Source organism: Trachypithecus francoisi, unplaced genomic scaffold (assembly GCF_009764315.1).
Source record: "Trachypithecus francoisi isolate TF-2019V2 unplaced genomic scaffold, Tfra_2.0 Lachesis_group3, whole genome shotgun sequence".
In the NCBI taxonomy this organism is placed as follows: Eukaryota; Metazoa; Chordata; class Mammalia; order Primates; family Cercopithecidae; genus Trachypithecus; species Trachypithecus francoisi.
This window is the reverse complement of record NW_022681468.1, coordinates 23,447,479-23,471,622: the sequence shown is the minus strand read 5'-3', so window position 1 is coordinate 23,471,622 and position 24,144 is coordinate 23,447,479.

Sequence of the window (24,144 nt, the reverse complement as noted above, 5' to 3'; positions counted from 1 at the left end):
CATGTTTTACTCAAAGGAGTATACATCTTCTCTTCTTTCTAGAGGATTTGAAATTGTTCTTATCAATTGGGGCTCAGGGATTCTTCCTTTAAGTCCCCCCTCCGCCATGCAAAAAGTAGAGGAATGTACTACTTCAATGATTTAAACTATTTGCAGAGAAAAGGGCAGGAAACTCATGGTCCTGAGGTTGTTGGGAATTACTGTAACTTACCTGAATGACTTTTCTATTCTTTATTGTTTCCTTTGCTTTTCCCTAACTTCTACTCTCTTTTCTTCTGTTTCTATGTTTGTAGCATGAATAAAAAGCACGTATCTTTCTTTTTTCTTTGTCTGGACATTTCTTATCTTTAATGTTTTGTATGTTTTGAATGATCTAGCTTCCCTGAATGACTGTAACCCCCACAAAGGCAGAGAGCACACAAACCTATGTAGCTTATAGCATGTGGTAGAAACTCAATAGATGCATTCAATGAGTTATTGAGGTAGGCAGTTATCAAGTTGTAATTACAAATTATACCTGGGTAAGAATTTGGTTCCCTCTTGTTACACATATCTGACATTACATCCAGGGTTTTAGTTCATTTGGATTAGAATGTGTTCCCATCTTTCCGATGCTATTTTATCATAAAAATTTCTCAGGGAATTGTTTAGACATTTAGGTAAAATTTGTGACATTGACTGTATTAAACAGGCACTTGAGGACAAAAGGTGTGAAATCCAATGTAAGTGCTCAGTATTGATGAGGAAATTGAAAAAAGGGTAGGAATAGGTACCAGGAGAAAAGAACATTGCTCCAACAGAGCAAGAAAAGCAAAAAGCATCAAACTAAACACACCTACTTCTCACTTCTTCACTAAACTGCCACAGGTCTTCTGGAAAATCTGGATAAATGATTTGGGTATTCTATGATTCATTAGAATCTAAAGTGGCAATTAAAATAATTCATCAGCTATTTTCCAGGGTCATTTGTAGATCCTAGAAAATCTGTTAAAACTTCTACATATGAGTTTTATGTATTCCTCTTCCAAAATACAACAGTTTCCATTCTAGTAGTATGATATTTTTAGCATATTGATGAACTTTTCTGCATCTCAGCTATAAAATGAGTTAATACATTTAATAATATGAAGTATCTTGAGAAGTTATTATAATGAGTAAGTTAGATAATAAAGTACCTGAACATGGGTATACTAGGAATCAGATAAATGTCAGTTGTTATTATGATTAATATTAATTTCATCAACATTATGTTTGTTAAAAGATTAAATATATTATAACCATAAATTAAAGAAAAAACGAGTTTAAAAAGTCTCTCTTTATATGGCCTAAATGGTAGGTTAATACAGTATAAATGATTTGTCTAGTGGGGTGGCTGAGTCATTAAGAATATGAAGAACATAGTTCAAGGTCAAGGTCAAGGGACATTTTGAGAAGAGAGAGAATACAATTGAAATTATTAAAGACATCATTGTGTTATTTTATAACTGAGCCCTGCCTGACCTTACCATCAGGAAAAGGCTCTGGAATATACCCACTAACTATCATGCTAGCAAAATGTACAATGGAGGTAGATCATTCAAGGCAAATAACTTAATATTTTTATTGAAACTTTTCAAAAGCTTGAGGTATGAAGTCTGTGTTGACTGTCATTCCAGTTTCTTGCTAAGTAGGCCTATACAAACAGTAGATATTGTGAAAATCACAATATTTTGAAAAGGAAATGGAATGAGTGAATCAGAAAACATAATTGGGAGGCAGAGTATGGGGAATACAGCACAATTACGATGAAATGTATTTTTAATTTCAAAATAGTTGTAGAGGGTGAAAAAGCTCCCAGAGACGTGGGAAGCTACTTTGAAAAGCATAGGTTTGAAAAGAAATTTGTGTGAGTATCAGGGCAAAAAAAATCTTTAATACCATGTCAAATAGTGAGAAGAATTGACTGGGTAATATACAACCAATTAAGGCGATACAAGAAATGAAATATTCAGTGACATATACTAGACAATGATCATGAAGTTATCTCGTCTCAAATTTAGAGTAGTTATATTCCAGAATAATTGCTAATCTATAAGACTGCCTTTGGGATTTATCATCTGTCAGTCAGAGTATTGACATAACTTTCTTCAGAAAACTTAATGTAAACTTGAGAGGGGGAAAGGGTATTGAATTTTCTGACAAATAAGTGATGATTTACATTGATTTAAGGCTCTCTAGTTCATTATAGAATGATTGTGCTCAGGGAATAAAAGAAGGCAAACATGAACGAATTCAGGCATTAGCTACAGTAAAATAAATACAATGCTCTTGGTATCTATGTTGTCTTTAAAAATGAGAGTTTCTTCTTTTCTGTCTATTCCTGTAAAAGCAGATCCTCTACATATTTGAAAACTCATTGTCATGGCTTAATTCTTCCATTATTAACTTTCCATTATTTAACCTTCAAAAATGTGTGTACTGTCATTTCTAAAACGAGTATTAGAATGTCTAACCCAGGGGGGTACAATGGGAATTAAATGCTGTAATTTGCTTCAAGATCTTCTTAAATAGCATGTTCTTCCAGTACTTAATTTCTAATCTTTTCATCATGAACTTATACAATTATGTATATACTATATATATAAAATTAAATGTATAGGTGCAAGTTGCTTGATAAATCTTATTTTGTTGAGGTTCAGATTTTTGTCTTTTATTTATCTGTTATGACATAGAAGGCTTGTTAGTTTGTTATCTAATTTATTCTGTAAGGGAATCTGGTACTATTTTGTTTACACTGTTTATTCAGCAGATTATTCAAAATTTTACTGAGTGCTGTTAGGGAAAAAAGTATGCAGATTTTGAAAATTAGGCTAAAAGATCAATTGGGTATTTTTTCAGGTCCTAAGGAGACAAGCCCATTTAAGGATTACCTAAAGGGATATACTTTGCTCTATTATTCTGTACTGTTGAGTAAAGGTACATTTGGCAAAATTATATTTTAACATGGAGACTTTTGTCTATAATGACGCTAGTACTTTCTGTACAGTAGAAAGGATAGCTACAAAGGTTTCATTTTATTGCCCCAGAGGAGAGTAACCAGTTTTCCATTTTTCTTTTTAATTTCACCTGGTAATTTTGTTAAAAAATGTATTTGTAAATTGCCTATAAATATCTAGATTTTCAAATACTTTTTGAACCAGGATAAACATTTTATTGCTTCACTTATTAATTAGTGAAATGAATAAAATATTTGATACAGATTTTGCTTAATTTTATGAAAGTCATCAGTGTTTAACTTTTTGAAAGTTGTACTTTTCCAGTGCTGTGGGCTCAAAGTTGGGGTAGGTATAGGTGTTTTGTGAGCTGATATCACCATATATGAATGATTGTAGACTATTATTCTACTAGGATTAAAACCATCAAGGAGTTCAGCATTTCTACAGGCATTTTCTTTAAATATCACTTACAATAATAGCAAAGAAGGGTTAATTAATTGAACTGTATTGTATTTCTTCTGTCCCAGCTTCTCTGCCTGATCTTTTCATGCTATTTAAAAATCGTCTACACATAGGTTCAATATTAAGTCATTTTTTGTGACTTTCAGGAAGATTGATAAAATCTTGTAATAACACATTCGCATTGATAAAACATAGAAGAGTTTATTTTCCTTATAAAATGTAATGCCATTTTGATTTACTTTCCACAAGGTACATTAATATTTATCCTTAGGAAAAAAACATATTTTTAACTCAGAGAATTCTAGTACTCAACCAGAAACAATTATTTCTGATTAACTACTTTCCCATACTTTGACTTCCATAACTAAGTGTATTACCTACATTCACATTAAAAGATTATTGAGTTTTCTCCATTTGTAAAAATTATGTTTTCTAAAAAAGAGTTAACAACTTTTATAATACTATTGAGATATTTAACCCCTTGGGCTATTAAACTCCATTGTACAGTGAATAAAATACTTTGGATAGAAAAATGGCTAAATCGGTTAATTTCCCAATGTCCCTTTCAGAGTTGGTAATGTCATCCATTAAGTCAGCCACTGCAATATAACACAAGTGCTCATCTTAACTCTATTTTCTGAATTGTTTATTGATAAAACAGTTATTTGAGACCATTTTTAATATACCTTCTAATCCCTCCATATTAAATAAAAGCATCAAATAAACATTATTATATTTAACATAGATCTAAAATACAGACCCAATAAAACTGTTCTTAGTTTCCTAATAAATGGAGACCTCTAAAGGACTTATTTTCTATGTCTATAAATTCACAGATGTGATGGATTGTCTTTGTTTATAATAAGCATAATTTAATAGCTCTAATTATATGTTTGCAGTTGTAACTGAGAGATATTTAAATTGGGATGAGAGAAAAAGGGGCAAGAGTTGAGTGAAGTGTAAACCTAATGGCAGATAGTTGTGATATGTTGTTTGATTCTTTCTTGGGAGGACACTGGGGCCTCTTGAACCTGTTCCAGTATGTTTTAACCAAATAGAGTTAATATGAGCAATTGTGCCATACTACAGTGGCTGACTCAAAGTATGAAATGACCAAATCTGAAACGGGTTAATTGTGAAATTATATGATTTAGTTATTTGTGTCCGTGTGCATTTTTGGAGAGAAAAGATAAACAGGTATGTGATAAACAGGTATGTGATGAATAGTGATTGTAATTATTTAGTAATTATAAATCTACTGGAACCAATGCAACATGAACATTAGAAAAGTGATTTGATATAATAGAAGAGTGGATAATAACACCGCAATATCCATTCCCCCATTCAACAGGAGTTACATAAATATTTCAGCATTCATTAATTCATTAAGTAAACATGTACTAAGTGAATATAATGTAGTAGGCATTGCTTACTGCTAAAAAACAGAGTTGCTTATTAAGCTGACACACTAGCAGAAAGGATAGATAATCACACATGAAACTATACTGAAATATAAAGATTGTCATAATAAGAGTATGTCATGGGAACATGAGGCTGTACTGGGGCCTCTTAACACAATAGTGAGGTCCAGGGAAGACCTCCATGGTGAGAAGAGTTACCCTGGTAGTTGAAGCACCAAAGGATTAATTCATGAAAAGAGAAGGAAATATATTCTAGAAAGAAAGAAAATAGAAAGTGAAATTGTGCAGAAATGTTTCTTCTCACTATTACAGTGAATATTTGGAATAGACAATAGAGATAGAGGTAGAAAACAGCAAGTGAAATTGTTCAGAAATTTTTTTTTTTTTTTTTTCTCATTAGTACAGTGGACATTTGAAGAAGAGGCTAGAGAGAAAAACCAAGACTAGATTGTCAGGAAATCATGTATTAAGATTTTATCTACTATCATTGTAAGGTGTTAATCATGCAGTAATATGTTCATATTCATGTCAGAAAGGTCTCTCTCTTAAAATTATGGAGAATGAACTCGATGGAAGAAAGAATAAAGAGGAAAGGACAAATTAGAAGGTTACTGCAGCAGTACATGAAAGAAATGGTAAGAGTAAAAGTGAAATTAATAGAGTGGGAAGGGATTTGAGATACAATTGCATGCCAAAATGACAAGACTTAGTTGTTCACTGAATGTGGATGATAAAGGAGAAGAAGGAGATAAGGAGGATGGTTGTATTATTGAAAATGCAAGCAGGTTGAGTGGGACTAATGAAAAGTAATTCAGTACTATTGGTATTGAGCTTGAGATATTACATGATATCCACTTGAAATGAGCAGGAAACAAAGAAATACTTTATTTCTTTTAAGAAAAATTCTGGGTAAGTGAGCAAGTGTGGAGACAACCTGTAATATTTGTAATTCAAACTATGGAAGTGAATCAAATTGACCAAATGGAGTATACAGGCCTGAAGAGTATTCTGATTTAATTACAAGTAAGAAAATAATGAGATAATGTAAAATGAGAAGAAGAACATAGGTAGTGTGGTTTCATGAAAGTGAAAGAGGTTTCAAGGGAAGTATTCCAGAGTGTCAAATGTTGCCAAAGCGAAACATTGTAGGGACGAGAACTGTCCATGGTAATGGTGTATGGTTGCAATGACAAGAGGAATTTAGTGTATGGTTATGTGAAAATAAAAATCATAGTCAATTTAGTAATGAATAGGAAATTAAGAAAGCACAAACAGTAAGTATAAACAATATACTTTAAAACAATTTGGCTGTAAAAAATAAGAAGTGGTACTATGGTGTCTGGAGGACACAAACAAACTGAGTTTTAAAAGCTGCTTAAAATTCATGCAAATGAATGGCACAACCAGGTCTCTTTAAAAACGAAGTCCTTCCACGAATTCACTTAATCCATCGTATCACCCTTGTGATAGTTTATAATATAATTACCCCCAGATTAGAAATCTAGCTATTCAGAGGGAACCCCACACAGGATGATATTTTTGTCTTTGATTAACTAAAAATATCTTAAGAATTTGGCACATAGAGGGTATTTATAAATATTTCTTGAATGAATTAAATAAATTGGCCAAGATCTTGCATCCAGCAAACAATGGGACCAGATTGCTTCCCCACATCCTTTTGCTTTGCTATGACTATCTACCAATCCCACAATGGAAATTCTTGAAAACTGTTAATTTTTAAATAATATGAATAATGATAAAAAAGGAGAAGAATATAAATTGAGAAAATTATACTATCTAGGCAGTCAGCGAAAATGACGCATCTCATATATTCAGGGCAGGGAACCCTAAGCATTTGTATGGGGGAATATTGATGTCTTTATTAATCTAGCAATTAGTCATCTTGCTAGAAACAAGGCTCCCAGATGAATTCTCTGAAAGCAAGTGGAACTTGCATAATCAAGAATTTTTGACTTTAAATTGAAGAAATTACGATATGGAAATAAGTCAGAAAGAATAAAAACATAAAGTTTTACTGTCACTCTCTTTCCCTAATAGTCTTAGAGACTCAAATTTGTCTTATCTCTTTGACAACTCATAATTGTAATAAATGAGAAAATATAACAGTCAACTGTCACAGCTAAATTTTCCTTAGTCAACTTTTATGTGTCAAAGATTATTCTCTGGAATGCGTCAGGGTACAGCAAATATGGTATCTTCTTTCTAAATATCCGTGTGTGTGAGTGTGTGTGTGTGTGTTTTAGTTGTCAAATGTGAACAGTGTTCTAACATTACGTAATGTGTAAATGTTCATGCTTAAGGCTATGTCTGAAATAGGGTGTTCTATGCTTTTGATAATCTACACACACATGTTGTAGGTACTCTCAAGTGCCTCCCTCACCAAATTATCTAAAATTGTATTTCTTGGCAATCTCTATCTCCTCAAATGCTGAGGAGATCCCCTATACTTAACTACATTAATTATGTTTCAAGTTACCAAAAAGCAGTAAGTCCACTCTTTGCACAGTATTTGGATGATCTCATTAGTAAGAGGGGAGGGTTAGAATGGAGGGAACAAAACTTTTGTTTTGTTCTTTAAGTAATTTTTTGTTTGGCTTTATGTATTATATATTTACTTGTTTATCGTTAGTGTTCCAATTAGACTGCAAATCCTTGAGGAGTAGGCACGTTTTCTCTTATGCACTTCTAGGTGTTTCACTAATCTTTTCAAGCCAATTTTTGTCATTATCATGTTAATTGTTATCTAAGGTGAGATTTAGGAACACCAGGATTGAAAAGTAAATTTAGGATCTAGTCAAAATTTACTTCTACTAAATGAGAATTTATTATCCATACCTTCGGCTAAAATGTACTGGTCCCTCCATTCCAACCCTCCCCTGTTACTAATGAGATCATCCAAATACTCTCTAAACAGTGGACTTACTGCTTTTTGACACTTTGAAACACACTTAGTGTAGTGAGGTGTAGGGTTCTACTCAGTCATATTAATGCTCCTTGTGCTTATGTGGAGACAACTGAGGATCAAGCCCAGGTATAATACATCATTGATTGGGAGTACATAGTATAGTGTTGGGCATGTTATGTGTAGTTAAGAAATATTGCCTGAACTGATGAACTCTGCCTGGTTTGTGATCATCAAACGATGAAGATATAGTAAATAATAATGACCCATCACCTATTGATGACCCATTATGTTTGAGGCACACTAGTGTTTAAAATGGATTTTATGACTTTCTGCTCATAATTACCCTACAAGAGTGAAAACATTGTCATCATTTGTAAACTACAAATGTTATTTTGAGAAGTTAAGTATCCACTGTGTAAAATAGTTTGGTAGCATCAGGTCAAATTAAACATATACCTATCTTTTGGACATAAATTCCATTCTTAAGTACATGCCAAGCAATCATGTGCAACCCAAGGTGTATATATATGACTATTCACATCACCACTGTTATCAACAGCCCTCGAATGGAAACAATTCAAACACATATTATTGGTAGAATAGAAAAAATCTCCTGATCTATTTATGCAATGGAATAGTCAATATAACAATGAGAATAAATACATTACAACTACACACAACAACGTGGATGACTCACAGAAGCTGATGTTGAGCAGCAGAAACCAGAAGCAAATATACATCTCATGAGTCCATTCAAATAAAGCAAAACACAGGCACAATTAATCCATATAGTTACAAGTCAACGTAACGGTTACTCATGAAAGGTATAGTGACTCTTCATAGTCACTAACTACATAATCATATTTTTTGAGTAATAGTTATTGACCAAATGGTAAAATCAGAGTGGCCATGTATTTTATACAAGTGTGGTAGGCTGAATAATGGCTTCTGAAGGTATACAAATTCTATCTTCAAACTTCGTTAAGTGGATGAGACTGTGGGGAGAAGGGTGCTCCCGAAATGCTCATTTGCTGGATGAGCTGGATGATACTGTTCTTGTATGATTCCAGGTTAAGACTGGGCAAAAGGGAAACTTGAGCTCAATAAGTAGTCATTGTTTTTGGGAAGTTACCATAGTCAATATGGTGATAGACAGGCAGAGTGGTGCTCTAAGGCCTTGATAATCTTTTCTCTCCTCTTCTCTACATCCAGCTCACCTTTCTGATTACTAGCTCTAATGACCAACAGAGATGCCAGGCTTACCACTAGATACATGGCTACACATCACATTGGATGTTGCACAACAGCATATCATAAACCTCTTTATAAGTCCCCCATTCAATATTTTGCTTTGGCAGTAGAAGGTTTTGGAACTTCTTATTTCCCAGCAAACTCTGAGTTGTCTATTCTCACTAGAGTCTCGGCCAGGTTGGCTAGAAGCTCTATGATCATCTGACTTTTCACTACATATTTTCACTTTCCAAACTCTTCCCACATACCTGTGAAGTATACTCTCATAATAAATTCTTTTTTACATAGTTATTACACCGAGTCTACTTCCTTGAGTGATCCCTGACTGATTCATTGATAACATTCTATTTATTGACTTGAGTGTTTGTTCCAAGAATGTGTCCCTTTTTGAGAGAAATCATTAAGCCCTATATTTAAGATTTTTGTTCTTTTTGAATTATGTCATACACTGGAGTTAAATGCTTACTTATAAAATTCCTTTCAGGAATGATCATGAATGATTATGTTATATCAGATCAAATTCAATTTATCTTCACAACAGATATGCACAAACGATATATTCTTTCAGGAGAATAGTTCTGTTTGCCTTTTTATCTATGATAGCTATCTATCTATCAAAAATTCTAAAAAGGAAAATTATTGTGTAGTACTGTCTAATGTGATTATCTCAAACTTCATTAAATGCTTTCTGCAATACCTCTTGGAGAAGGTTTCCTTCAAGTTGAAAAGATGTATTACCTGACTGTATTAGATGCCTTAAAGAATCAACTGCTTTCCTAGGTTATCATCTGAAAATAAGAATTGAGCTGACTGGTTATGAGGTACAACAAGGAATCCCAGACTCTTTACCCATTAATTTGCTCAGCACCAAGAAAATATAAAGATAATGCAAGACATATTTTTTTGAGTAATAGTTGTTGACCAAATGGTAAAATTAGAGTGGACAAATAGTCTATACAAGTGTGGTAGGCTGAATAATGGCTTCTTAAGGTGTCCAAATTCTAATCCATGGAGCCTGTGAACATTGTACTACACAGCAAAATAGACTTTGCAGATGGGATTAAATTAAGGATCTTGCAATGGGGATGTTTTCCTGCATTACCAGAATGGGTCGTAAATGTACTCACAACTATCATTATAAGAAGAATGCAAAGGGAGATTTGAAAGACAGGAAGAAAAAGAAAAAGGTGATGCGATTATGCAAGCAAGAAAAGAATAGGTGATGTCACATGGGGCCATGAACAAATGCAGCCTCCAGAAACTGCAAAAGAAGAATAAATTGATTCCCTTCTAGAATCTGCGGAGGGGGTGCAACTTTTCCAACACCTTGATTTCGGCCCAGTGAGACCCACTGTAGACTTCTGGCCTTCAGTAAGTGAGAGAACAAATTTTTATTGTTCTAAGCCACCCAGCTTGTGGTAATTTGTTGAAGTTTTCTTAGGAAACTACTCTACAAAGAAAGAAACTGCTTCAAGAAGTTAAATCACTACATGCGTGAGTAATAAGCTGTACATTGGAAACAAAAAGAAAAAGGAGAAAACAAACCCAAACATGTAGAAATAATGGTAGAACAGTTTGCATTCCTTTAACTAAAAGAGAGATGAGATCTAAAAACAAGGTGACAATATAACCACATAGAATTAAAGGCCTCAGTCTTGACCATATTTCTTACCAAAGCCTCCAAATAGCCTTGGCTATAGGATACTTGTCTTACCAATGACAACAATTTTATAACAAAGACTCCAAATTCTATTTAATTAGGCCATAATGAGAGGAAAGCTCACACTCACACTTGGCATAATATTTTTTTCTTGATAAAAGTCTAAGGTGAAGTTAGGTAATTATTTGAATCACCAAACAAGAATGACGTCAATGTGATATGTATTTTGAGAGTATAATGCGTATTGATACCTATTTACCCATGCACACATACAGAAAAAGGTTTAAGTCTATGCACTTTAACTTAGAAATATTGCTGTAAGGCACTAGAGGTTTGTTCTGAAAATTATTCTCATTTATCTATAAGCCATTTCACACATTCCTGATTTAATTTAAGTGTTATCTGGTAACAACGATATCTATTCCTTCCTCATTTTTCTAATGCTTCATTCAGAATTATTTCCCTGAATCTTTGCCAGGCCGTCAGATTTTCCAGCTTCTGACTTTATTCTTTCTTATTTGTTAACTTAATTCAATCTTCAGAATGATTCATCATACTTATTTCTCCTGCTTTATACTGGGTTATTACTAGGAATATCACTTATACTCACTATCTGTAATATGGACCCAGGCCCTGCTGGTAAAATACTGTAAGCTGGGACTTGCCCAAGTACAGAAGAAAGTTAATTGAGTGTACTATGTTGTTCTACCCCTGCCCATTCTCAAGAAAAGCCTTTTCTAATGGTCTTAGCTGAGCTCTTGGGCTATTGTGTCTTACACCTTGTTTGTGTATGCCTGTGGGCTTGTGAAATGCTGTGCCATTTTGTCTAGATAGTTTATCCTAGTAATGTTATTTATGGTAAACACCTGCTTTGAATCTAGGAAGCTAGAGCCCCAGGAACCGAGGTCAGTTACATAGGCACTGTAAGACTACCTGACTGTGACTGACCCAACAATAAAAAACCTAGACAACCAGGCTCAGTTGAACTTCCCTGGATAGTAACATTCCATACACGTGGTTACAGATCATTGCTGGAGGAATCAAAGTCATGCTGTGCTACTCCATTGGAAGGGATACTTAGAACTGGACTGGACTTGTCCCATGAGCTTTTTCCTTTTGCTGATTTTCTCTTTATCTTTTGACTATAATAAACTATGACTGTGAATATAATAGCGTCTGCAACCTGTAAGTCCTTATAGCAAATCATCAAACTCGAAGATAGTCTTTAGGGCCCCCATACAGCCTATTTCCCAGATCTGGGTCAGCAAAGAGTTTTTTCGCACATACTCTCATGGATAGTGCTACCACTTAATTCTTGCTCAGTTCTCCAGCAAAGCACTAAAGAGAGCATAGTTAGAGCCATGACTGGAAGAAATAAATTAAGAGAATGCAATTTTATTTTTTTTTTATTTTTATTTTTTTATTATACTTTAAGTTCTAGGGTACATGTGCATGACGTTTATATCATGTTTATATCATGTATAACTCCCCAATGCAATCCCTCCCTCCTCCCCCCTCCCCATGATAGGCCCCAGTGTGTGATGTTCCCCTTCCCGAGTCCAAGTGATCTCATTGTTCAGTTCCCACCTATGAGTGAGAACATGCGGTGTTTGGTTTTCTCTTCTTGTGATAGTTTGCTAAGAATGATGGATTCCAGCTGCATCCATGTCCCTACAAAGGACGCAAACTCATCCTTTTTGATGGCTGCATAGTATTCCATGGTGTATATGTGCCACATTTTCTTAATCCAGTCTGTCACAGATGGACATTTGGGTTGATTCCAAGTCTTTGCTATTGTGAATAGTGCCGCAATAAACATACGTGTGCATGTGTCTTTGTAGTAGAGTAATTTATAATCCTTTGGGTATATACCCAGTAGTGGGATGGCTGGGTCATATGGTACATCTAGTTCTAGATCCTTGAGGAATCGCCATACTGTTTTCCATAATGGTTGAACTAGTTTACAATCCCACCAACAGTGTAAAAGTGTTCCTATTTCTCCACATCCTCTCCAACACCTGTTGTTTCCTGACTTCTTGATGATTGCCATTCTAACTGGTGTGAGATGGTATCTCATTGTGGTTTTGATTTGCATTTCTCTGATGGCGAGTGATGATGAGCATTTTTTCATGTGTCTGTTGGCTGTATGGATGTCTTCTTTTGAGAAATGTCTGTTCATATCCTTTCCCCACTTTTTGATGGGGTTGTTTGTTTTTTTCTTGTATATTGTTTGAGTTCTTTGTAGATTCTGGATATTAGCCCTTTGTCAGATGAGTAGGTTGCAAAAATTTTCTCCCATTCTGTAGGTTGCCTGTTCACTCTGATGGTAGTTTCTTTTGCTGTGCAAAAGCTCTTTAGTTTAATTAGATCCCATGTGTCAATTTTGCTTTTGCTGCCGTTGCTTTTGGTGTTTTAGACATGAAGTCCTTGCCCATGCCTATGTCCTGAATGGTACTACCTAGGTTTTCTTCTAGGGTTTTTATGGTATTAGGTCTAACATTTAAGTCTCTAATCCATCTTGAATTAATCTTCGTATAAGAAGTAAGGAAAGGATCCAGTTTCAGCTTTCTACTTATGGCTAGCCAATTTTCCCAGTACCATTTATTAAATAGGGAATCCTTTCCCCATTTCTTGTTTTTGTCAGGTTTGTCAAAGATCAGATGGCTGTAGATGTGTGGTATTATTTCTGAGGACTCTGTTCTGTTCCATTGGTCTATATCTCTGTTGTGGTACCAGTACCATGCTGTTTTGGTTACTGTAGCCTTGTAGTATAGTTTGAAGTCAGGTAGCGTGACTCCTCCAGCTTTGTCCTTTTGACTTAGGATTGTCTTGGCAATGCGGGCTCTTTTTTGGTTCCATATGAACTTTAAAGCCGTTTTTTCCAATTCTGTGAAGAAAGTCATTGGTAGCTTGATGGGGATGGCATTGAATCTATAAATCACCTTGGGCAGTATGGCCATTTTCACGATATTGATTCTTCCTATCCATGAGCATGGTATGTTCTTCCATTTGTTTGTGTCCTCTTTGATTTCACTGAGCAGTGGTTTGTAGTTCTCCTTGAAGAGGTCCTTTACATCCCTTGTAAGTTGGATTCCTAGGTATTTCATTCTCTTTGAAGCAATTGTGAATGGAAGTTCATTCCTGATTTGGCTCTCTGCTTGTCTGTTACTGGTGTATAAGAATGCTTGTGATTTTTGCACATTAATTTTGTATCCTGAGACTCTGCTGAAGTTGCTTATCAGCTTAAGGAGATTTTGGGCTGAGACAATGGGGTTTTCTAAATATACAATCATGTCATCTGCAAACAGGGACAATTTGACTTCTTCTTTTCCTAACTGAATACCCTTGATTTCTTTCTCTTGCCTGATTGCCCTAGCCAGAACTTCCAACACTATGTTGAATAGGAGTGGTGAGAGAGGGCATCCCTGTCTTGTGCCAGTTTTCAAAGGGAATTTTTCCAGTTTTTGCCCATTCAGTATGATATTAGCTGTGGGTTTGTCATAAATAGCTCTTATTATTTTGAGGTACGTTCCATCAATACCGAATTTATTGAGTGTTTTTAGCATAAAGGGCTGTTGAATTTTGTCAAAAGCCTTTTCTGCATCTATTGAGATAATCATGTGGTTCTTGTCTTTGGTTCTGTTTATATGCTGGATTACGTTGATTGATTTGCGAATGTTGAACCAGCCTTGCATCCCAGGGATGAAGCCCACTTGATCATGGTGGATAAGCTTTTTGATGTGCTGCTGAATCCGGTTTGCCAGTATTTTATTGAGAATTTTTGCATCGATGTTCATCAGGGATATTGGTCTAAAATTCTCTTTTTTGTTGTGTCTCTGCCAGGCTTTGGTATCAGGATGATGTTGGCCTCATAAAAAGAGTTAGGGAGGATTCCCTCTTTTTCTATTGATTGAAATAGTTTCAGAAGGAATGGTACCAGCTCCTCCTTGTACCTCTGGTAGAATTCAGCTGTGAATCCATCTGGTCCTGGACTTTTTTTGGTGGGTAGGCTATTAATTGTTGCCTCAATTTCAGAGCCTGCTATTGGTCTATTCAGGGATTCAACTTCTTCCTGGTTTAGTCTTGGGAGAGTGTAAGTGTCCAGGAAATTATCCATTTCTTCTAGATTTTCTAGTTGATTTGCGTAGAGGCATTTATAGTATTCTCTGATGGTTGTTTGTATTTCTGTGGGGTCGGTGGTGATATCCCCTTTATCATTTTTTATTGCGACTATTTGATTCCTCTCTCTTTTCTTCTTTATTAGTCTTGCTAGCGGTCTGTCAATTTTGTTGATCTTTTCAAAAAACCAACTCCTGGATTCATTGATTTTTTGGAGGGTTTTTTGTGTCTCTATCTCCTTCAGTTCTGCTCTGATCTTAGTTATTTCTTGCCTTCTGCTAGCTTTTGAATGTGTTTGCTCTTGCCTCTCTAGTTCTTTTAATTGTGATGTTAGAGTGTCAATTTTAGATCTCTCCTGCTTTCTCTTGTGGGCATTTAGTGCTATAAATTTCCCTCTACACACTGCTTTAAATGTGTCCCAGAGATTCTGGTATGTTGTATCTTTGTTCTCATTGGTTTCGAAGAACATCTTGATTTCTGCTTTCATTTCGTTATGTACCCAGTAGTCATTCAGGAGCAGGTTGTTCAGTTTCCATGTATTTGAGCGGTTTGGATTGAGTTTCTTAGTCCTGAGTTCTAGTTTGATTGCACTGTGGTCTGAGAGACAGTTTGTTATAATTTCTGTTCTTGTACATTTGCTGAGGAGTGCTTTACTTCCAATTATGTGGTCAATTTTGGAATAAGTGCGATGTGGTGCTGAGAAGAATGTATATTCTGTTGATTTGGGGTGGAGAGTTCTATAGATGTCTATTAGGTCCGCTTGGTGCAGAGATGAGTTCAATTCCTGGATATCCTTGTTAACTTTCTGTCTCGTTGATCTGTCTAATGTTGACAGTGGAGTGTTGAAGTCTCCCATTATTATTGTATGGGAGTCTAAGTCTCTTTGTAGGTCTCTAAGGACTTGCTTTATGAATCTGGGTGCTCCTGTATTGGGTGCATATATATTTAGGAGAGTTAGCTCTTCCTGTTGAATTGATCCCTTTACCATTATGTAATGGCCTTCTTTGTCTCTTTTGATCTTTGATGGTTTAAAGTCTGTTTTATCAGAGACTAGGATTGCAACCCCTGCTTTTTTTGTTCTCCATTTGCTTGGTAGATCTTCCTCCATCCCTTTATTTTGAGCCTATGTATGTCTCTGCATGTGAGATGGGTCTCCTGAATACAGCAGACTGATGGGTCTTGACTCTTTATCCAGTTTGCCAGTCTGTGTCTTTTAATTGGAGCATTTAGTCCATTGACATTTAAGGTTAATATTGTTATGTGTGAACTTGATCCTGTCATTATGATATTAACTGGTTATTTTGCTCGTTAGTTGATGCAATTTCTTCCTAGCCTCGATGTTCTTTACATTTTGGCATGTTTTTGCAATGGCTGGTACCGGTTGTTCCTTTCCATGTTTAGGGCTTCCTTCAGGGTCTCTTGTAAGGCAGGCCTGGTGGTGACAAAATCTCTAAGCATTTGCTTATCTGTAAAGGATTTTATTTCTCCTTCACTGATGAAGCTTAGTTTGGCTGGATATGAAATTCTGGGTTGAAAATTCTTTTCTTTAAGAACGTTGAATATTGGCCCCCACTCTCTTCTGGCTTGTAGAGTTTCTGACGAGAGGTCTGCTGTTAGTCTGATGGGCTTTCCTTTGTGGGTAACCCGACCTTTCTCTCTGGCTGCCCTTAAGATTTTTTCCTTCATTTCAACTTTGGTGAATCTGGCAATTATGTGTCCTGGAGTTGCTCTTCTGGAGGAGTATCTTTGTGGCGTTCTCTGTATTTCCTGAATTGAATGTTGGCCTGCCCTACTAGGTTGGGGAAGTTCTCCTGGATGATATCCTGAAGAGTGTTTTCCAGCTTGGTTCCATTTTCCCCCTCACTTTCAGGCACCCCAATCAGACGTAGATTTGGTCTTTTTACATAATCCCATACTTCTTGCAGGCTTTGTTCATTTCTTTTTCTTCTTTTTTCTTTTGGTTTCTCTTCTCGCTTCATTTCATTCATTTGATCCTCAATCGCTGATACTCTTTCTTCCAGTTGATCGAGTCGGTTACTGAAGCTTGTGCATTTGTCACGTATTTCTCGTGTCATGGTTTTCATCTCTGTCATTTCGTTTATGATCTTCTCTGCATTAATTAGTCTAGCTGTCAATTCTTCCACTTTTTTTTCAAGATTTTTAGTTTCTTTGCGGTGGGTACGTAATTCCTCCTTTAGCTCTGAGAGGTTTGATGGACTGAAGCCTTCTTCTCTCATCTCGTCAAAGTCATTCTCTGACCAGCTTTGATCCGTTGCTGGCGATGGGCTGCGCTCCTTTGCAGGGGGAGATGCGCTCTTATTTTTTGAATTTCCAGCTTTTCTGCCCTGCTTCTTCCCCATCTTTGTGGTTTTATCTGTCTCTGGTCTCTGATGATGGTGACATACTGATGGGGTTTTGGTATAGGTGTCCTTCCTGTTTGATAGTTTTCCATCTGACAGTCAGAAGGACTGTCTGTTGGTCTGTTGGAGATTGCTTGAGGTCCACTCCAGACCCTGTTTTCCTGGGTGTCAGCAGCAGAGGTTGCCGAAGATAGAATATTGCTGAACAGCGAGTGTACCTGTCTGATTCTTTCTTTGGAAGTTTCCTCTCAGGGGTGACTCCACCCTGTGAGGTGTGGGGTGTCAGACTGCCCCTAGTGGGGGATGTCTCCCAGCTAGGCTACACAGGGGTCAGGGACCCACCTGAGCAGGCAGTCTGTCCGTTCTCAGATCTCAACCTCCGCGTTAGGAGATCCACGGCTCTCCCCAAAGCTGTCAGACAGAGTCATTCACGTCTGCAACGGCCCCGCTCTTTCCCCTAATGGACTGCAGCTGTGCGCTGTCCGCAGAGGTAGAGTCTACAGAGACAGGCAGGCTTCCTTGAGCTGCTGTGAGCTCCACCCAGTTCGAGCTTCCCAGCGGCTTTGTTTACCTACTTAAGCCTCAGCAATGGCGGGCGCCCCTCCCCCAGCCTCGCTGCTGCCTTGCGGATAGATCGCCGCAGACGGCTGTGTTAGCAGTGAGGGAGGCTCCATGGGCGTGGGACCCTCCCGGCCAGGTGTGGGATATATTCTCCTGGTGTGCCTGTTTCCTTAAAGCGCAGTATTGGGGTGGGAGTTACCCGATTTTCCAGGTGTTGTGTGTCTCAGTTCCCCTGGCTAGGAAAAGGGATTCCCTTCCCCCTTGCGCTTCCAGGTGAGGCGATGCCTCGCCCTGCTTCAGCTCACGCTGGTCAGGCTGCAGCAGCTGACCAGCACCGATTGTCCGGCACTCCCTAGAGAGATGACCCCAGTACCTCAGTTGAAAATGCAGAAATCACCGGTCTTCTGTGTCGCTCGCGCTGGGAGTTGGAGACTGGAGCTGTTCCTATTCGGCCATCTTGCTCCGCCCCACACATTCCGAGAATGCAATTTTAATAACAGGAGAAAGAAACCCTGTGAGTTATCCTTGAAATATTCTTAATGTCTCTCATTATTTTTTACCTCATTATGTGGCTAAGTAAAAGCTTGTACCAGAATGGGATGGGTTAAGTCTTGCATTTTCTTGTGTCTAATAAAGCTTACATTATAGCCTTATTTTTGTTTCATGGTTTCTTTGCATTCATTGCTTTAAAGTACTTTCATTTTTAAAGAGATATGGTAAAATAAGGTAATATAGTTTGTAAATGCATTTTGTAAACAGATCTTAATGGTTAGAATGTGCATAATTGAATGAGCACTTAAACTTTGGTTATGGGATAAACTGTGTTCTCCCAAAACTTTTAAGTTGAAATCCTAAACTCTAGTACCTCTGAATGTGACTATTTGCAGACAAAGCCTTTAAAAAGGTATTTAAGGTTAAAACCGGTCATTGAGGTGAACCTTCCTTTGATATGACCAGTGATATGGTTTGACTATGTCCCCACCCATATCTCAACTTGAATTGCATCTCCCAGAATTCCCACATGTTGTGGGAGGGACCCAGAGAGAGGTAACTGAATAGTGCGGGGAGGTCTTTCCTGTGCTATTCTCATGATAGTGAGTAAGTCTCATGAGATCTTATGGGTTTAACAGGGGTTTCCACTTTTGCTTCTTCCTCATTTTTCTCTTGCCGCCTCCAAGTAAGAAATGCCTTTTGCTTCCCACCATGATTCTGAGGTGGAATCAGAATCGCAGCCATGTGGAACTGTAAGTCTAATTAAACCTCTTTTTCTTCCCAGTCTTGGGTATGCCTTTATCGGTAGTGTGAAAATGGATGGATTAAAACAGTAAATTGGTACCAATTGAGTGGGGAGTTGCTGAAAAGATACCCTAAAATGTGGAAGTGACTTTGGAACTGGGTAACAGTTAGAGGTTGGCACAGTTTGGAGGGCTCAGAATAAGATAGGAAAATGTGAGAAAGTTTGGAACCTCCTAGAGACTTGTTGAATGGCTTTGACAAAAGTGCTGATAGTGATATGAACAATAAGGTCCAGGCGAAGGTCGTCTCAGATGGAGATGAGGAACTTGTTGGGACTGGAACCAAAGTAACTTTTGTTATGTTTTAGCAAAGAGACTGGTGGCAGTTTGCCCTTGCTTAGAAATTTATGGAATTTTGAACTTGAGAGAAATAACTTAGAGTATATGGCAGAATAAATTTCTAAGTAGCGAAGCATTAAAAAGGCAACTTGAGTGATGTTAAAAGCATTCTGTTTTAAAGGGAAACAGAGCATGAAGATTCAGAAAATTTGCAGCCTGATGATGCAGTAGAAAAGAAAGACCCATTTTTTAAGGAGAAATTTAGCCAGTTGCAGAAATTTGCATAAGTAGAAAGGAGCCTAATGTTAATCCCCAAGACCATGGGGAAAATGTCTCCAGGGCGTGTCAGAGGTCTTCACCTGCAGCACCTCCCATCACAGGTCAGCAGGCCAAGGAGAGAAAAATGGTTTCATAGGCCAGGCCCAGAGTTCCTGAGCTGTGTGCAGTCTAGGAATGTGGTGCCTTGTGTCCAGCAGTTTTAGCAGTGGCTGCAAGGGGCCAATGTAGAACTTGGGCTGTGGCTTCAGAGGGTGGAAACCCAAAGCCTTGGCAGTTTCCAGGTGGTGTTGAGCCTGTGGGTACACAGAAGTCAAGAATTGAGATTTGGAAACCTCCACCTAGATTTCAGAAAATATATGGGACACCTGGATGCCCAGGTAAATGTTTGCTTCAGGAGCAGGGACCTTATGAAGAACCTCTGCTAGGACAATGTGGAAGGGAAATGTGGGGTTAGAGCCTCCACACAGAGTCCCTACTGGGGCACTGCCTAGTGAAGCCGTGAGAAGAAGGCTACCATCCTCCAGACCCCAGAATTGTAGTTCCACTCACAGCTTGCACCATGTGCCTGGAAAAGTCACAGGCATTCAATGCCAGCCCATGAAAGCAGCTGGGAGGGACATTGTCCTGCAAAGCTACAGGGGTGGAGCTGCCCAAGACCACGGGAATCCACCTCTTGCATCAGCATGACCTGGATGTGAGACCTGGAGTCAAAGAAGATAATTTTGGAGCTTTAGAATTTGATTGCCCCACTAGATTTTGGACTTGCATGGGCCCCATAACCCCTTTGTTTTGGCCAATTTCTCCCATTTGGAATAGCTGAATTTACCCAGTACCTGTACCCCCATTGTATCCAGGAAATAAGTAGCTTGTTTTTGATTGTACAGGCTCATAGGTGGAAGAGACTTGCCTTGTCTCTGATGAGATTTTGGACTGTGGACTTTGGGTGAATGCTAAAATGAGTTAAGACTTTGAGGGACTGTTGGGAAGACATGATTGGTTTTGAAATGTGAGGACATGAGATTTGGTGGGGCCAGGGGTGGAATGACATGGTTTGGCTGTGTCCCCACACATATCTCAATGTGAATTGTATCTCCCAGAATTCCATGTGTTGTTGGAGGGATCAGGGGGAGGTAATTTAATCATGGGGGCCAGTCTTTCCCATGCTATTATTGCGATTAAGTCTCCTGACACCTGATGAGTTTATCAGAGGCTGCTACTTTTGCTTCTCCCTCATTTTTCTCTTGCCACCTCCATATAAGAAGTGCCTTTGGCTTCAAGCCATGATTCTGAGGCCTCCCCAGTCATGTGGAACTGGAAGTCCAATTAAACCTCTTTTTCTTCCCAGTCTCGGGTATGTCTTTATCAGCAGCATAAAAATGGACTCATACAACTGGTCTCCTTCTAAAAAGAGGAGATTGAGACACACACAGAGGAAAGACCATAAATATGTGGTGACAGTAAGAAGGTGTCCATTGACAAGTCATGGAGAGAGACCTCAGAAGAAATCAGCCCTATTGAAACCTTGATTTCAAACTTCTAGCTTCCAGAATTCTGAGGAAATAAACCACTATTGTTTAAGCCACCCAGTCTGTGTTACTTTGTCATGGCAGTCCTAGCAAACTAACACAGCCTCCAAACTGTAAAACTACTAATGTCCCTTTAGGATACGTTGTAAACTATATGTAATGATCTGATAAACATACTCCATGAGTGCACCATTATCAATTTGATAATACTTCAAAAACTTAATTTCCTAGCACTTAAAAAAAAAAAAAAAGCACATCTGCTCTAGAGTTTCTTATAACCCTGATTTCTAAATTTATGGTTTCTAGTGTGTAACTCATGGAACAGGTAGCTGAAGATTAAATACATTTTGATATTACACAATAACTCTAGACTGAATAAATAATGACTTGTACATTCCAATATTCCAAACTTTCAAGTATATGCAAATGATATTCTTGTTATCAAGATACAAAATCATTTACAAGTATTTCTAAATGCATTGTAGTGCTTTGCCATTGATGAATGAATTTTAAGGGAAAAGTTGTCATATAGTAATCCAGGTGGTTTTTGTGTTATAAAAAAGTAATTATACTAGTTGTATAGAATCTTCAAAAGAACATCTTCTTCAATTTTAAATAAGGCTGGGAAATATGTGTCTTTTTCTTTGACAAAATAGCACAGTATGTGGTTAAAATCATAGAAGGAAAATATAAATTCTGTAATACTGATTTAAAAATTTTTATTTGCTAACATTGTTGATTGTTTCTTTTACTATGCAGAAGCTCTTTGGTGTAATTAGGTGCATCTTGTCGACTTATTTTTGCTACAATTGCTTTTGAGAAGTCAGCCACAAATTCTTTGCCGAGACCAATGTTGAGAAGTGTGTTTCCTTTGTTGAACCTCAAAAGGATGTTTTCTTCTTGACATTCATTTCATTCTGGGGTTTTACAGTTTGAAGTTTAAATTTAAGTCTTTAATTCATCTTTGGTTAATTTTTCTATAGGGTGAAGGGTAGGGGTTCATTTCATTCTTCTGCATACGGATAGCTAATTACCTCAGCATCATTTACTGAATGGGAAGTCCTTTCACCGGTGCTTTTTTTTGTTGAGTTTGTCAAAGATCAGATAGTTGTGGGTATATGGCTTTATTCTTGGGTTCTATGTTCTGATCCATTGGTCTGTGTTTCTATTTTTGTGCCACGACCATGTTTATTTTATTTTTTTTCTTTTGTTACTATAGCCTTGCAGTGTAGTTTGAAGTCAAGTAATGTGATGTTTCCAGCGTTGGTCTTTGTGTTTGCAATTGCTTTGGTTGTTTGGCTTCTTTTTGGTTCCATATAAATTTTAGAATAGTTCTTTTCTAATTCTGTGAAAAATGATACTGACATTTTGATAGGAGTAATCTTGAATATGTAGATTGGGTTGTAGAATGGCCACCTTAACAATATTGGTTTTTCTAATTAATGAGAATGAAATATGCTTTCATTTGTTTGTGTCACTTATGATTTCTTTCAACAGTGTTTTGCAGTTCTCCTTGTAGCGGTCTCCCATCTTCCTGGCCACATGTATGTATTCCTAGGTATTTTATTTTTGTGTGTGGCTATTATAAAGGGGATTACATTCTTGATTTTGCTCTCAGCTTGAACCTTATTGGTGTATAAAAATGTTACTGAATTTTTTTGCATTGATTTTGTATCCTGAAATTTTATTGAAATTATCAGTTCTAAGAGCCAATTTGTATAGTCTTTAGAATTTTCTAGGTATAGAATCATATCATCAATGAAGAGAGATAATTTAACTTATTATTTTCCTGTTAAGGCATCTTTATTTCTTTCCCTCACCTGATTGCTGTGGCTAGAACTTGCAGTGGTATGTTGAGTAGGAGTGGTGAAAGTGGGCATCCCTGTTTATTCCAGTTTTTAAGGGGAATGCTTCCACCCTTTGCCTACGTTATAGCAGAAAATATTTACAAACTGTGCATCCAACAAAGAGGTCTAATATCCAGACTCTATAAGCAACTTAAACAAATCAACAAGCAAAAAACAAATAACATCATTAAAAAGTGGACAAAGAACATGAACAGACACTTCTCAAAAGAATATGTAGACAGCCAACAAACATAAAAACATGCTCATCATCACTAATTATCAGAGAAATGCAAATCAAAACCACAATGAGATAGCATCTTACACTAGTCAGAATGGCTACTATTAAAAAGTCAGACTGTAACAGATTTTGGCTAGGCTACAGAGAAAAGAGAACACTTACACACTGTTAGTGGGAATGTAAATTAGTTCAGCCACTGTGGAAAGCACTTTGGAGGTTTCTCAAAGAACTAAAAATAGAACCACCATTCAACTCAGCAGTCCCATTACTAGGTATATACCCAAAGGGAAATAAATTTTTCTACCAAAAAGACAAATGCACTTGTATATTCATTGCAGTAGTATTCACCATAGCAAAGATACAGAATTAACTTAGGTGCCCATCAACAGTTGATTGGATAATGAAAATGAGGTACATATACACCATGAAATACTACACAGCCATAGAAAGAACAAAATCATGTCCTTTGCAGCAACATGGATATAGCTGGAGACCATTATCCTAAGCAAACTAACAGAAATAGAAAAGCAAATATCACATGTTTCACTTATAAGTAAAACATTGACATAAAAATGAGAAAAAACAGACATTGGGGACTACAAAAGGGAATAAGGAGAAAGTGAGGCAAGGATTAAAAAACTTCCTTTGGGTATGTTTATTGTGGCACTATTCACAATAGCAAAGACTTGGAACCAACCCAAATGTCCATCAATGACAGACTGGATTAAGAAAATCTGGCACATATACACCATGGAATACTATGCAGCCATAAAAAAGGATGAGTTCATGTCCTTTGTAGGGACATGGATGCAGCTGGAAACCATCATTCTCAGCAAACTATCACAAGAACAGAAAACCAAAACACCACATGTTCTCACTCATAGGTGGGAATTGAACAATGAGAACACTTGGACACAGGAAGGGGAACATCACACACCAGGGCCT